The sequence below is a fragment of the Daphnia carinata genome, chromosome 1 (genome assembly GCF_022539665.2).
Source record: "Daphnia carinata strain CSIRO-1 chromosome 1, CSIRO_AGI_Dcar_HiC_V3, whole genome shotgun sequence".
Lineage (NCBI taxonomy): Eukaryota > Metazoa > Arthropoda > Branchiopoda > Diplostraca > Daphniidae > Daphnia > Daphnia carinata.
In genome coordinates, this window is record NC_081331.1 from 7,816,455 (window position 1) to 7,830,206 (window position 13,752).

The 13,752-nt window shown below is 39.3% G+C and overlaps 1 long non-coding RNA gene across 1 annotated transcript; it reads right to left on the reverse strand.

Annotated features, from left to right (window-relative positions):
* Positions 1–7,522: 7,522 nt before the first annotated feature.
* On the reverse strand, positions 7,523–8,295 carry LOC130690811 (uncharacterized). Its single transcript, XR_009001109.2, has 3 exons — positions 8,181–8,295; positions 7,980–8,098; positions 7,523–7,918 (listed from the first exon to the last, which is right to left on the reverse strand). It is a non-coding gene; the product is annotated as an uncharacterized LOC130690811 (long non-coding RNA).
* Between the last annotated feature and the right edge of the window lie 5,457 nt (positions 8,296–13,752).

Consider the following 13,752-nt stretch of genomic DNA (forward strand, 5'->3'; position numbering starts at 1 on the left):
ACATAGTGAGATACATATAGTTTCATGAACTGCATACAATCAGGATCAAATACACGTGTATTCAATGTCAATATAGTGAGAAAATGAGTTTCATTAGCTACATTCAAAGAGGACCAAATATACATGTATTCAATTTGAATATAGTTATATAGAATGAGTTTCATGATCTACACTAGTATATGGCGGCCCGTCCCAGGACGGTAATAGTGTTGTGTTTTGTTATGCAAACTGAAAGCCTATATCTCTCGTTGCCTAGTTTTTTGTAATGGCAACTCTGCGGATTATTCCATTGTGAAAGACCCGGGAATATGTTTCCTTTCCCCTTTTGATTATTGTATGCTGTCAGTCTTACTTGTGCTCTTCACACAGTTGTGCCATTGTCAATAGAAAGAAAAGTTTCTATTTAAAACAGGTTATGGGCCCAGTTTTCGCAGCCAAAAAAAAATAAAATAAAAAAAAAAAAATAAATAAATAAATAAATAAATAGAAAGCAAACACTAAGTTTCTGAAACAGAGCCAAAATGGCCGCTGGAATTTTTTCTGCAAAAGATGTTTCCCACATTTCAAAATTCAAAGGAGATCAATTTAACTTCTACAAATTCCAACTGAGGCTCGTTCTCATGAATCATGGGCTTCTCAACATCGTAGAAGGGACTAACAAGAGACCCACTGCTATCGATCCAATTGCAAGCCCTTCGAATGCTGCTGAGGTAAAAATCAATACTGAAAAAATTGATGAATGGATCAAGATGGATATAGCAGCACAAAATTTCATTGTGTCTACCCTTGAGGAGAAAGTCATGCGAACCATCATGAACTGTAAAACATCATACTCAATGTGGTCTCGGCTTGTAAGCCAATATGAGCTAGCCTCCATGGAAAACAAGCACTTACTGATGGGTAAGTTCATGTCCTATCAGTTTGATCGTAGCTACGATGTCATGACGCATGTAGCTGCTGTCGAAACTCTGGCGTCCCAATTGCGCGATGTGAATTCACCGGTTTCCGACGACCAGATTATTGCCAAAATTACTTCAACCCTGCCATTACATGGAAAAAGAAATTACAAATCTTTCATGTCAGCATGGAACAGCACTGATGACAGAATCAAGACAATTTCTCTACTGGCCTCCAGACTCCAAGTCGAAGAAAATATGCTGAAGCTTGCTGAGGTATGCATGGAGCCATCTGATGCTGGAGCTTTCTTTGTTAATAAGAAGAAAGAGAAAGCTGCGTTCCCTGAAACAAAGAGGGATTTCAGATGTGATAATCGTCCCAAATCTCTCTGCGCTTATTGTAAAAACTTGAATCGCAGAGCCAACCATCGTGAAGAAGATTGCTGGCTAAAACAATCCTATTTACAAGGTAAACGTGACGGTAGTGCTGGAGATGCCATGCTTACTCACCTGACAAAACGGGAACCACCCTTCTTCGATGATTCCTATGCCTTCAGGTCTGCGGAAATTCAGTTTAATTCTGAATGTTGGTATGCCGATTCTGGAGCAAGCGAACACATGACTGACAACAGGGCCCTATTCACAGACATGAAATCAACCCAAAGTGGAAAGCGTCTCATAAAAGGAGTCGGAAGGACAACAAAGCCCTTCATGTAACAGGAATTGGGAACATTTCCATCCGCAGTAACGTGGATGGAGAGTGGCATGATGGAATCCTTCGGGGTGTTCTATTCGTTCCAAATCTAGGCGTAAACCTATTCTCAATTGGAGCTGCCACAGAACGCGGAGCAATAGCATCGTTCGACAAGGACGGTGTAAAGCTTGAAAAAAACGGAAAAGTTGTTGCCGTTGGTTCAAAAATCGAGAAGAGACTTTACCAGATGCATTTTTCAAACCACCTATCACCCGCGTTATCTGCAGCTCTCGCCACCAAGGCCACACAAAACTCTGCTCAGACTTGGCACGAACGCTTGGGCCACGTTAATTTTTTAACGCTGCAAAAGATGCATTCAGCTGACTTCGTCGATGGACTCACCATTCATAATCCATCAGGCCAACCACCATTTTGTGAAGGATGTGTCTTCGGTAAACAACACCGGCTTCCGTTTCCTACGTGTGGCCGCACCCGAGCAACAAAACGAGGCGGCCTCATTCATAGTGATCTGTGTGGACCAATGTCAACCCCCTCGCTAAACGGAGCGTTTTACTTTATCACATTCCGAGATGACTTCACTGGCTATGGCTTCATTCGGTTCCTGAAGAAAAAGTCTGATGCAAGCATTCATATTCAAGATTTAATCAGCCGCTGCGAAACGGAAATTGGTGACAGTGTTGCAATTCTTCGTACTGACAATGGGGGGGAATACACGAGTAAGGAGCTCACCTAGTGGATGGCCAACAAAGGAATTGTTCACCAAACAAGCACGGTAAAAACGCCCGAGCAGAATGGAGTCGCTGAGCGCTACAACCGAACGATTCTTGAATCAGCAAAAAGCATGCTCTATTCGTCCACACTTGGAAAGGCTTTCTGGGCAGAGGCCTCCGCAACAGCTGTCTACCTACACAACAGGGTTTCCTGCAAAGCCATGTCAACAATGACTCCCTACGAAGGATGGTACGGGAGAAAGCCTAACGTCTCCCATCTTCGCATCTTCGGCTGTGACGCATACGTCCACATCCCAAAAGACGAACGTTCGAAACTGGATCCAAAAGGTTTTAAGTGCCAGTTCATTGGATATTCGGAAACACAAAAAGGTTTTCGGCTGTACGACTCGGTGTCGGGGAAAGTAAAAATTTCTAGAGACGTAATTTTCAACGAAAAACCCACTGACGTCCGAATTTTACCTGTACCTTGCAGTGACGGCACTGATCTCGTTGAAATTGGAGTAGGTGGGGATGTTCCCGCATCCAACGATCCTGCTACAGTGTCTAATTCAGTCAGTAGTACCAGCGCAGAATCAACCATGGACGAAGATAATGTATTGGAACCTTTTCATGGATTCGGCCCCCCGGAGACAAACACTGACTCTTCCCGAAAATCGTCACGTATGCGAAAGAAACCAGATCGCCTTGTTGAAGATCCTAACTTTCTAGGCATCATGAAGGAAAATCTCTCTCATCAAGATTTCGTCGAACCACAGTCATATAAGGAGGCACTTTCATCCCCTGAAGCGACTAAGTGGCTTAATGCGATGGAGGAAGAAATGCAGTCGCTAGTGAAAAACGAAACCTGGCGCTTGGAAGCACTTCCCTGTGGTCGCAAAACAGTTAAAAACAGATGGGTCTTCAAAGTGAAATGTGACTCATCCGGCCACCCCATCCGCTTCAAAGCCCGCTTAGTGGCCAAAGGCTTCTCACAGAAGGAAGGTGTGGACTATGACGAAACCTTTTCTCCGGTTGTGCGACATGAGTCAGTGAGAGCAGTTCTAGCAATAGCAGCAACACGTGATTTTGAGATTCTTCAACTTGATGTGAAAACCGCTTTCTTAAACGGTGAACTGGCCGAAGAAATTTTTATGGAGCAACCGGAAGGCTTCGTATCAAGCTTATGTCCCACAAATGCTTGTCGCCTACAGAAAAGTTTGTACGGATTGAACCAGGCGTCTCGACAGTGGAACATCAAGTTCGATGGAGTACTTGTAAATCTCGGATTCATTCGGAGTACAGCCGATTCGTGTGTGTATCATCGCCATGATAAAGATGGCATGATAATTTTAGCAGTCTGGGTCGATGATGGTCTGCTCTGTGGTGAGAATAAAAGGCGGCTGATAGACCTAATTGATCAGCTGTCAGATCATCTGGAAGTTTCCACACAAGAGGCCGACCTTTTCATTGGTATAAAAATTGATAGGGATCGCCCGAACCGAACGATCTATCTCTCCCAGGAACAATACATCATTCGGATACTCCAGCGATTTAAAGTAGCAGAGTGCAATCCAAAAGCGCAGCCAGCAGACCCTTACTCCAAACTAACCATCACAGGAGTCGAAAGTGGACCGTGTTCGCCACCTGCTGATGTTTCCATTTACCGAGAAGCAGTCGGGAGCCTAATGTTTTTGATGGTCTGCACTCGTCCAGACATTTGTTTTGCAGTTGGACAAGTGGCGCAATTCTGTCATAATCCAAAACAAGTTCATTGGGCAGCTGTGACGAGGATCTTAGCCTACCTAAAGGGCACATCGAAGTTTGGAGTGGTTTACAAAGCAGGCGATGAGTTACAAGTACTCTCTGCTTTTACAGATTCTGATTACGCTGGCGATACTGACACACGTAAATCAACTTCGGGCTTCCTGCTCATCTTTAATGGAGGGCCAATAGCATGGAGCAGTCGACGTCAAGCATGCGTATCCCTGTCAACTACTGAAGCTGAATATGTGGCCATGTGTGAAGCGAGCAAAGATGTTGTTTGGGCTCGGCGGTTGCTAAATAGTGTTGGCTGCGAACAAACACGGCCAACAGCTCTATTCTGCGATAACCAAGGGGCAATCAAGCTCACGCTGAATCCTGAATTCCATCGTCGCACTAAACACATAGACGTACGGTATCACTATGTTCGGGAGCAGCAGACGAACGGAAGCATCACAGTCAGTCATGTCGGAACAAAAGACCAGCTGGCTGATTTATTCACGAAAGCGCTGCCCGGTCCGGTATTTCAGGAATTGAGGAAAAGGGTTGGAGTGGTTCCAGTTTGAGTGGGGATGTTGTGTTTTGTTATGCAAATTGAAAGCCTATATCTCTCGTTGCCTAGTTTTTTGTAATGGCAACTCTGCGGATTATTCCATTGTGAAAGACCCGGGAATATGTTTCCTTTCCCCTTTTGATTATTGTATGCTGTCAGTCTTACTTGTGCTCCTGCCGTGACAAGTCACACAGTATTAATAAAAGTGGAAGAAACCATTGTCAGTATAGAAAGAAAAGTATTGCTCATATTTATTACAACAAATAGGTGACTTCTAGTATTTAGTGTCTGCACTTCGTTTTCTCTCGTCCTGTAGGCAATCCCCCCCCCCAATTTCCGGCCTCGATTCGCGATTTTCCGTCTATCTGCGTTTTCATCCTGCATGCAGTTTTACTCCAGTTCGTTTAACTTCGAAAGAAAAAATGTTTAAGCACTTGCCGGTGGCAGTTGGAAATGTGTTTCAGGTTGTCGAACCCTACTCCAGGTATTTCAATGTCACGCTATTCCTGTTCGATCAATGGTAGGAGGGACGAAAAAGGGGTAGGCAAAATGTTAAGCCTATCGCTAGTGCCAGTTGTAGTTTTTGCTATTTTTGTGTTATCAATCCTTACACAACCTTTCCATTGCTATCTGGTGATGGGTCACGCATGAATCGGCAAACAAACGTTCATTCGTCAGTTGTATAACAGCGTTGATTTAGCATTACGCTAATGAAATCGCAAACGTTTCGGGTTTAAGTCGTACTAATTGAATGAATTCTCCTTCTCATATATGACCAATTTCCGGAATCCACTGTCAATTGCCAATTTTAGTCAGGAGCGTAAACGTTATCTGAAACATTACTGCAATAATCAAAAATTAAATGAGAATACTGGATGGTGTTACTTGCTCGATTGTGAACCTTGTTGAAAGATACGACATTCAAGAGCTTGCAGCTGCATGTTAAACTCGTTGACTGCTCATATGCACATCAGACTTAAGATATCGTTTCTCTAGAATGCATAATAGTTCCAGAAGATTTAATGTTTCTGTCGTGTAATCGAAAACAAAGTGTGATTGTAAAATTTTCAGCGAGCACATGAACATAATGTGAGACTTGTTGATATGAAGTTGTAACTGAATTTGCATATTTCAGAAATTGGCCATTAATTCCCAAATACAGGCATTGACCTGTTATTGAACTATAACATCATTGTTAAAATGGAGCGGAACTGGAGATGCAGCTCGTTAAGTTAAAAAAAAAATTTATAAATTTTTTTTAAGAATTATCATTCAATAAGGAACCTGTTCAATAATAAATATTGCAAGCTTTAAGTCAAGTGTGATTTGTTGTGTGCTTCGAACCTGTGACATTTCTTTTGGTTGATCAGCAGTCGATCCTCGCGCAGCTTTTCACTTTCAAAGTTGCGAATGAAACTATGCTTCTGAAATTTGCACAATGCAACTCAAATATATGCTACACCAGTTCACCATTCAGTGTTTCACCATTCAGCGTTCAGATTAAGCCACCGTCTTCTTTTAATTTTAACAACAGCCAAGGAGTGAAAGAAATATAGTAACGCATGTTAAATTAGAACTGAAATGATCAACGCAGAGCCCTTTCATCCGGCAGACGTTAAAAAAACTGAATGTTGTTGGTTGAAAGTAGTACTTGGTGAATGGTATGATTTGCATATTTCAATGAGCTACTTGTTGACAAATAAGCACTGAAAGCTTCATGACATATGAGACTGGTTGAGTGCTTTGCGCGTGTGAGCTTCACATTTGTTGTATTTTAGTTGTGGTTTAAATTAGCTTAGCTTTAGGCATCATTTTGGGCGAGCACGACGTCAAAGAAAACTGTAGTCACCTGGTTGAAAACGCAGCTCTTAACTTCGAAAATTGCAAATGGAGTGTGCCTGTGAAAATTGCAGCATGCAAGTCAACGAATTCTTCATCTGTAAACATGAGAAAATGTGTGATCTTCAAATTAAGAAACGGTATGTTTTTTTAAACGCAAACAACAGCCAAAACGGTAAACCAAAACCACAAGTTATGTTGAAAAAGAACTGAAGCAAAAGTGTATATCCCCTTAACCTGGATGGGTTGAAAACGTTAAACGCCGTTGTTTGAGAGTGGTGGAACTCGCTGTATGCCAACATCTGCACGCTTCAGTGTGGCACCTGTTAACAAATAACTACTGAAAGCTTTGAATAAACCGTGACTTGTTGAATGCTTGTCACCTGTGAGTTTGGTATTTCTTGTAGTCCATCAGCAGTCCATTCTCGAGTAGCTCTTCAGTTTCAAAGTTGCAAATGAAGTCGGCCTGTAAAATTTGCAGAATACAAACCAATGAATGCTTCATCTGTAAACGTGAGAAAATTTGTGATCTTCAAATAAGGAAGCCACAATGTCTTTATGTAAACGCATACTAACAGCCAAAATTGGTAAACAAAAGAACCAACACATTTTAAAATACAATTGATGTGGAAATGAAGAGCCCATCACCTGAAATGTGTGGGAAAAGTTACACACCATAGGTTAAGAGTGGTAGGACTTGTTGAACCTCAACATCTGCCCGTATCGATGAGGTATCTAATTACAAATAAACATTGAAAGATTTACTTCAAACGTTACTTATCGAGTGCTGTCTACTTAAAAGGATGATATTTCTTTTAGTGTACCAGCAGTCCATCCTAACCTAGCTTTTCCCTCTCGGAGTTGCAAATGAAGCGTGTCTGCTAAATTTGCAGATTGCAATTCAATGGAATGCTTGTAAACGGGAAAATGTGAGGTTTTTCGATAAAGCCACAGTCTGTTTGTAAATTAAGACAGCAAAGCAGTGCAAAAAAACATAAATGCACGTTAAAATAGAACTGAAGCAAAAAATGCTAAGCCCTTTCACCCGGAAGGTGTTGAAAAAAACTGGATTCTGATAGTATTACTTGTTGAGTACTTTAAACGTGAATGTTTGAATGAGCTACCTGTTGACAAATAAACCCCGAGAGCTTTAAGTCGTATGCGACTGGTTTAGTGCTTTGAACCGGTGAATCTCACATACGTTGTAGTTCAGTAGGAGTTTAGTTTGCTCAGACGGAAAGAAAAACCATTATCACTTGGTTAAAAGTGTTATTATATCAGGTTGAACACGCGTTCTAAAGAAATGTGCTAACAGAAATTGGTCACCCTAGTCAGTTATTAACAGCTGAATATGCAGAGCCCTTTCGTCTGGAAGATGTTGAAAAAGTTAAACGCCGTTGGTTTAGAGTGGTGGAATTTGTCGAATGCCCGCTTCAATGGGGCCCTTGTTGACAAATAACCACTGAAAGCTTTAAATAAAACTTGACTTGTTGAATGCTTCATACCTGTGCGTTTGGTATTTCTTTTGATTGATAGCAGCCCATCCTCGCGTAGTAGTTCACTTTCAAAGTGGCAAATGAAATGTGCCTGAGAAATTTGCAGAATGAAAGTAAGAGAATACTTCCTGTAAATATTGAAAAATTTGGGTAATTCAGTTGAAGCCAAACTGTCTTTTTGTAAACGTAAACAACGGTCAATTTGTTTACCAAAACATAAACACGTGTTGAATAAGAACTGAAGTGGTGGTGCAGAGCCAGTTCAACTGGAACAGGGTGACAAAGTTAAATACTGCATGTTGTGGGTGGTGGTTCTTGTTGAATGCTAATATCTGCAGGTTTGATGAGGTACCTGTTGAGAAATAAAAATTGAATTCTTTAAATCAAACATGTCATGCTATGCTTATTACATAAAATATAACTTACCGAGTGCTGTTCACCTATGAGGTTCACATTGCTTTTAGTTGACCAGATGTAAGCGGGAAGAAATTTGTGATCTTCAGATGAAGCCATTGTCTTTCTGTGAATGTAAGCAATAGCCAATTAGTCAAAGACAAATTTTAAAATAACTTTGAGGTAGAAATGCAGAGCCCTTTCAACTGTATGAGGTTGAAAAAATTAAACACAGTTAATTTGGGGGTGATGAATATAGTTGAACGCTACCATCTGCAAGTGAGTCATGCTGATTTGAATGTAAGATGTTACCTATTTAAATGTGGAGGAAGAGGATAAAATTTTTCACAGCAATATATATATCCAGAGGCTTTCTTTTCGGCGAGCTGGGAGACATTCAACCATACTATTGTCCAATAAATTATCACCTGTTCAAATGAAAACCACGTTAAAAAATAAGAAATGTAGAATGTTGAAAGAAATGTGTTACAAGAAATAGCTTATTCCAGTTAAAATATGACAGCAGGACGTTTTTGTGTACAATGAGTTGGCTGAATGTCGGCTCAATTTCGTCTGACGACAATGTGTCAACGATGGTGGAAACGGATAGAAAAATGCGGTGGTTTGGAATGACTAATTAAAGGGAAAACGGGAAAAGGCAAAAGGGAAAACGGGAAAAGGCAAAAGGGTAAGCCGAGCCGGCGGCAGGTCGAACTTTTCTCAGGTATTCGGAACCTTTTCGAAGGTAGTCGAACCTAAATAAAATAAAACTAATGCGGCTCAAGGAATGCTTCAAATTTGATAAAATTCGTGTAATTATGAAGAAGCCACACTGCCTTTTAGTAAACAGAAACAATACTCTATTTGCTTACCTAACCATCAACACATGTTGAACAAGAACTGAAATGGAAGTGCAGAGCCTGTTCACTTGGAATGTTAACAAAGTTCAACACTGGTGGTTATGGATGGTTGTTGTTGTTGTATGCTAATACCTGCAGGTTTCCTGAAGTACCTGTTGACAAATAAATATTGAAAGGTTAAAGTCATACATGTCTTGCTAAGCTTTATGTTAAACATTAGTTATCGAGTGTTGTATACCAATGAGGTGACATTGCTTTCAGGTGCTCAGATGTAAGCGAAAAAAATCTGTGATCTTCAGCTGTAGCCACTATCTTTCTGTAAATGTAAAAGGCAGCCAATTAGTCAACTGAAGCATCGATACATTTTAAAATAGAATTAAAATAGGGAGGCAGAGCACTTTCACTTGGACGTTGTTGGAAAAGTTGAACAAAATAACTTGAGGGTGATGAACTACTTACTTCTGCAAATGAGTCATAAATATTTGAATGTATCATGTTACCTATTAAAATGTGCAGGAAAGGAATACATTTCTTCACTGCAATACATCAAATGGCTTTATTTTTGAGCGAGCTGAGATTAACCAGCTCACACTAAACCGCACTACTACTGTCCAATAAATTATCACCTGTTCATCGGAAAGTAAAAATTAGGTTGCAAATCAGATATGCAGATTTTTTAAATGTGTTCTATTAAATCGCTTACCCCAATTAAGATATCACAGCAGAAAGTTTTATGTTGTTTGTTGTTTAAATCACGGTTGCTGTTTTTCGTCTGACGCCAATGTGTCAATGATAGTGGAAACGAATTGCTAAAATGCGGAATGCGAAGGTTGGGAATGACTAATTAAAGGGAAAAGTGGAAACGAAATAAAAGGTTAAGCTTACCCCGCGGCAGGTCGAACCTTTTCCCAGGTAGTCGAACCTTTTCTCAGGTAGTCGAACCCTTTTTCAGGTAGTCGAACCTTTTTCCAGGTAGAAAAAAGCACGTGATGTCAACACCACCAATGGCAAAAGGGATACCAAAAGGAAAAGAAAATGTTAAGCCTTGCCAAAGGCAGTTTAAACCTTTTTTCAGGTAGTCGAACCTTTTTTCAGGTAGTCGAACCTCTTTCCAGGTAGAAAAAAGCACGTGATGTCACAACGACCAATGAAAAAACGGATGGCGAAATGAAAGGAAAATGTTAAGCCGATTGGCGGAGAAAAAGGCCCAGACGAAAAAGGCCCAGACGAAAAAGGCCCGCGAAAAAGGCCCAGACGAAAAAGGCCCATACGAAAAAGGCCCACTTTTTTCCAAATTCAAAAGTGGGCCTTTTTCTCCATTGGACTGGGCCTTTTTCTCCGTTTAATTTCCATGTTCCCACAAACTCTATATTTATTTTCAAAATATATTTCCAACCTCCTATTCCGTGGAAAGTGGAATGTACATAGGTTGCTGAAACCGTTACCTTCTATTAGGTTTGCCGAGATCAAACAATGTTAGCGTATGTACATTAGTTAATCTTTGATTATTTATTCGTTAGCAATCTGATTTCGGATTATGTTAGTATTGATATATTGCTAATATCCCGTTAAATAAAGTTCATTTTTCACAATTTTTGTTTATTGAACTACTATCGGCGTTTTTTAATATAATACAAGAAATTAATGTTTTTCGCACTTAGCCTTGTTCTGTCCACCCTCTTTGATTATTCCCCCAACCCCCAGTCCATTTCCCTTATAACTTCCCTTTGTCGATACTTATGCCATAGGTAAAGACCACTGATTCGTTGTGAATAAGGAAACTGAATGAGTTCCGCGGGGCTTTTGTGGTTGCTGGGAACAAAAATATGTTACCACGAAGACTAGTTTATTATTATTAACATTTGATAAATAATGTTTATAGGAATAATAGTACAAACTTGAACTATCGTCTGAGGCAAGGACCAAAATAAAGACTATTGTAATTCAATATTGATTCTAATACTATTTATTCTTTATACATTTTCAATTCTTTTAACAATTACAAAGAGCCCAATAAATATATTAAAATCATAACCTACTGCTATAAATGATTTTGTTCGTTCTTCGTGTCCTGTTTTCACCTTTTGTACATTTTCAAGCAGCTATTGATTACCTAATTACACATCACATACTACATTGAGATATAAGGAAGCTTTACACTTTACGTTAGCAAAGCTACTAATAATGGCAAATCAATTTTCTACTACGACGGATTTTTTTTATGAGAGTCTCTTATTAGTGAAGACACTAAACCTTTTAAATTGAATCTAAGATTTTTTTTCTTCAAATTTTCCACGATCATGGAAGGCATATCAGTGTAATTTTCTAAAAAACTATCACGACATGGCTGCACATGAAAGAACACAAGTTTAGCTGATCCATCAGTCAGTATCAGTCTTTCATGCGATAAATTTGCCTTTTTTCTTTAGTTTATTCACTTTATGTTCTTTCTTTTCAGTTTTCTTTTTCTTAATGTTGGCCTTTCTCCTTTTCTGTTGTTATTCCCTTCTCTTTTCCTTTTCTTCGATTCGTTCAGCGCAATTTTTGTTACTCTCTGATTTGATTTGATCTCGTTCATTAATTGGTTTGGCAAGCAATTCCACATAGTCTTTTACCTATTGCAATACAGAAAGGTTAAAAGTTTTCAAGATCTTACAAATATTTTTGTCAAATTGAAAGTTTACCTGAAAACCTTCAGCTATTTGCAGAGCACCATTTCGTGCCTGTTTCTCTTCAATACTTCTTGCATTTTCAACTTCAGCTTAGCCTACCAAGATTTTCATTTTTGGTTTAAGTTTTATTTTCTTTCATTTTAATCGTTGCCACTTCTGGATCTAAAGTGGTCTTATTCAGAATGGGTGAGGAATTAGATAGTTCTCCAAAGTCAAATTTGCCGGAAACTAGGCAGCCTCCACTGTTAAAAATCGGTGTTGGCAGTGTACTTGCTAGTCTTGCTTCAGGAATTTCTGTTTTAACAAACTCTGAAAGACCAGAGGTTGATGACACAGATGCTGCCTTGGTGGCTCGAGCATGTTTGGCAATTCAGGACCTCTTCTTCTTACTTTTCCTTTTTAATTTCTTCTTCATTCCCTCTAACTTCCGTTTAAGTTTGATTTTCGTTGTCTTATCAGACAATTCCAGCTTTTCTCTGAAAATCAATGGAATAAACTGGCCGGTCTTCCTTAAATGTAAATGTTAGACATACCTGTTAAGTGTGAGGTGTTCATTCGGTTTATGTTCTTTCTTTTCAGTTTTCTTTTTCTTAATGTTGGCTTTTCTCGTTTTCTGTTGTTATTCCTTTCTCTTTTCCTATTCTTCGATGCGTTCAGCCAACTTCTTTTACAATTTGATTTGATTTCATCTTGTTTCTTAATAGATTTAGCAAGCAATTCCACATTGTTTTTCACCTATTGCAATACAGAAAGGTTAAATTATTTAAAATCATAAAAATATGTATGTCAAATTGAAAGTTTACCTGAAAACCTTCTGCTCTTTGCAGAGCACCTTTTCATGCCTGTTTCTCTTCAATACTTCTCGCATTCAACTTCAGTTTGGCCATCCAAGATTTTCACTTTGGCTTTGAGTTTTTTTTTTTATCGTTGCCACTTTTGAATCTAAAGTGGTCTTGTTCAGAATGGGTGAGGGATAAGATAGTTCTCCTAAATCAAATTAGCTGAATACTAGGCAGCCTTCACTGTTGAAAATTTGTGTTAGCAGTGTACTTGTTGGTCTTGGTTCAGGAATACCTGTTTTGACAAACTCTGTCGGATCAGAGGTTGATGACACTGATGCTGCCTCGGTGGCTTGTGCAAGTTTAGCAATTCAGGACCACTTCTTGTTATTTTTCTTTTTTAATTTCTTCTTCTTCTATTTTTCTAATTTTTTTAAAGTTTGGTTTTCATTGTCCTATTAGACAAATCCAGCCTTTTCCCTGAAAATAGATGGAATAAGCTGGCCAGTCTTCCTTAAACGTAAAGATTAACACATACCTGTTAAGTGTGAGGTGTTAGCTGCTAGACATTCTTCTTGTTCAACACCAACCTTATTGCTATTGAGATCGTCAACTGTAGATACACTTTCAGTTGGAATGTTGGTCAATAAGCTAGCAATGAAAAACTCTTCAGGAGAGAGTTGCTTTTTAAGAGCGACGGTGTCAATGGACCCTCGCGTTTTATAAGGCTCTTGATTTTTAGGGTCCTCATTTCCTACAAATTTTGTTTAGACGTCACTTTCAAGTTCTTGTTTTCTCTTTTTCTATTTACAAAAACTGCCTCTCATATTATAACCTTTAAACTTTATTATTATTTACCTTGATCTCTCAACATTATCACTGATCACTCCATAGATCAAACTATACGAAACAATAAGTCTATTGTTATTTTCTTTAGGGAACGGCATTTTGAAGCCAAATCTAGCGTCAGGACGCCACAAACAATGGCGGACGGTGGAAAGCTGTTATTAAAACTTTTAGCTAAAGCTTTATTAAAATTTAACAAAATTTAGTTCCTTTGTTATTGTTCTATTATTAT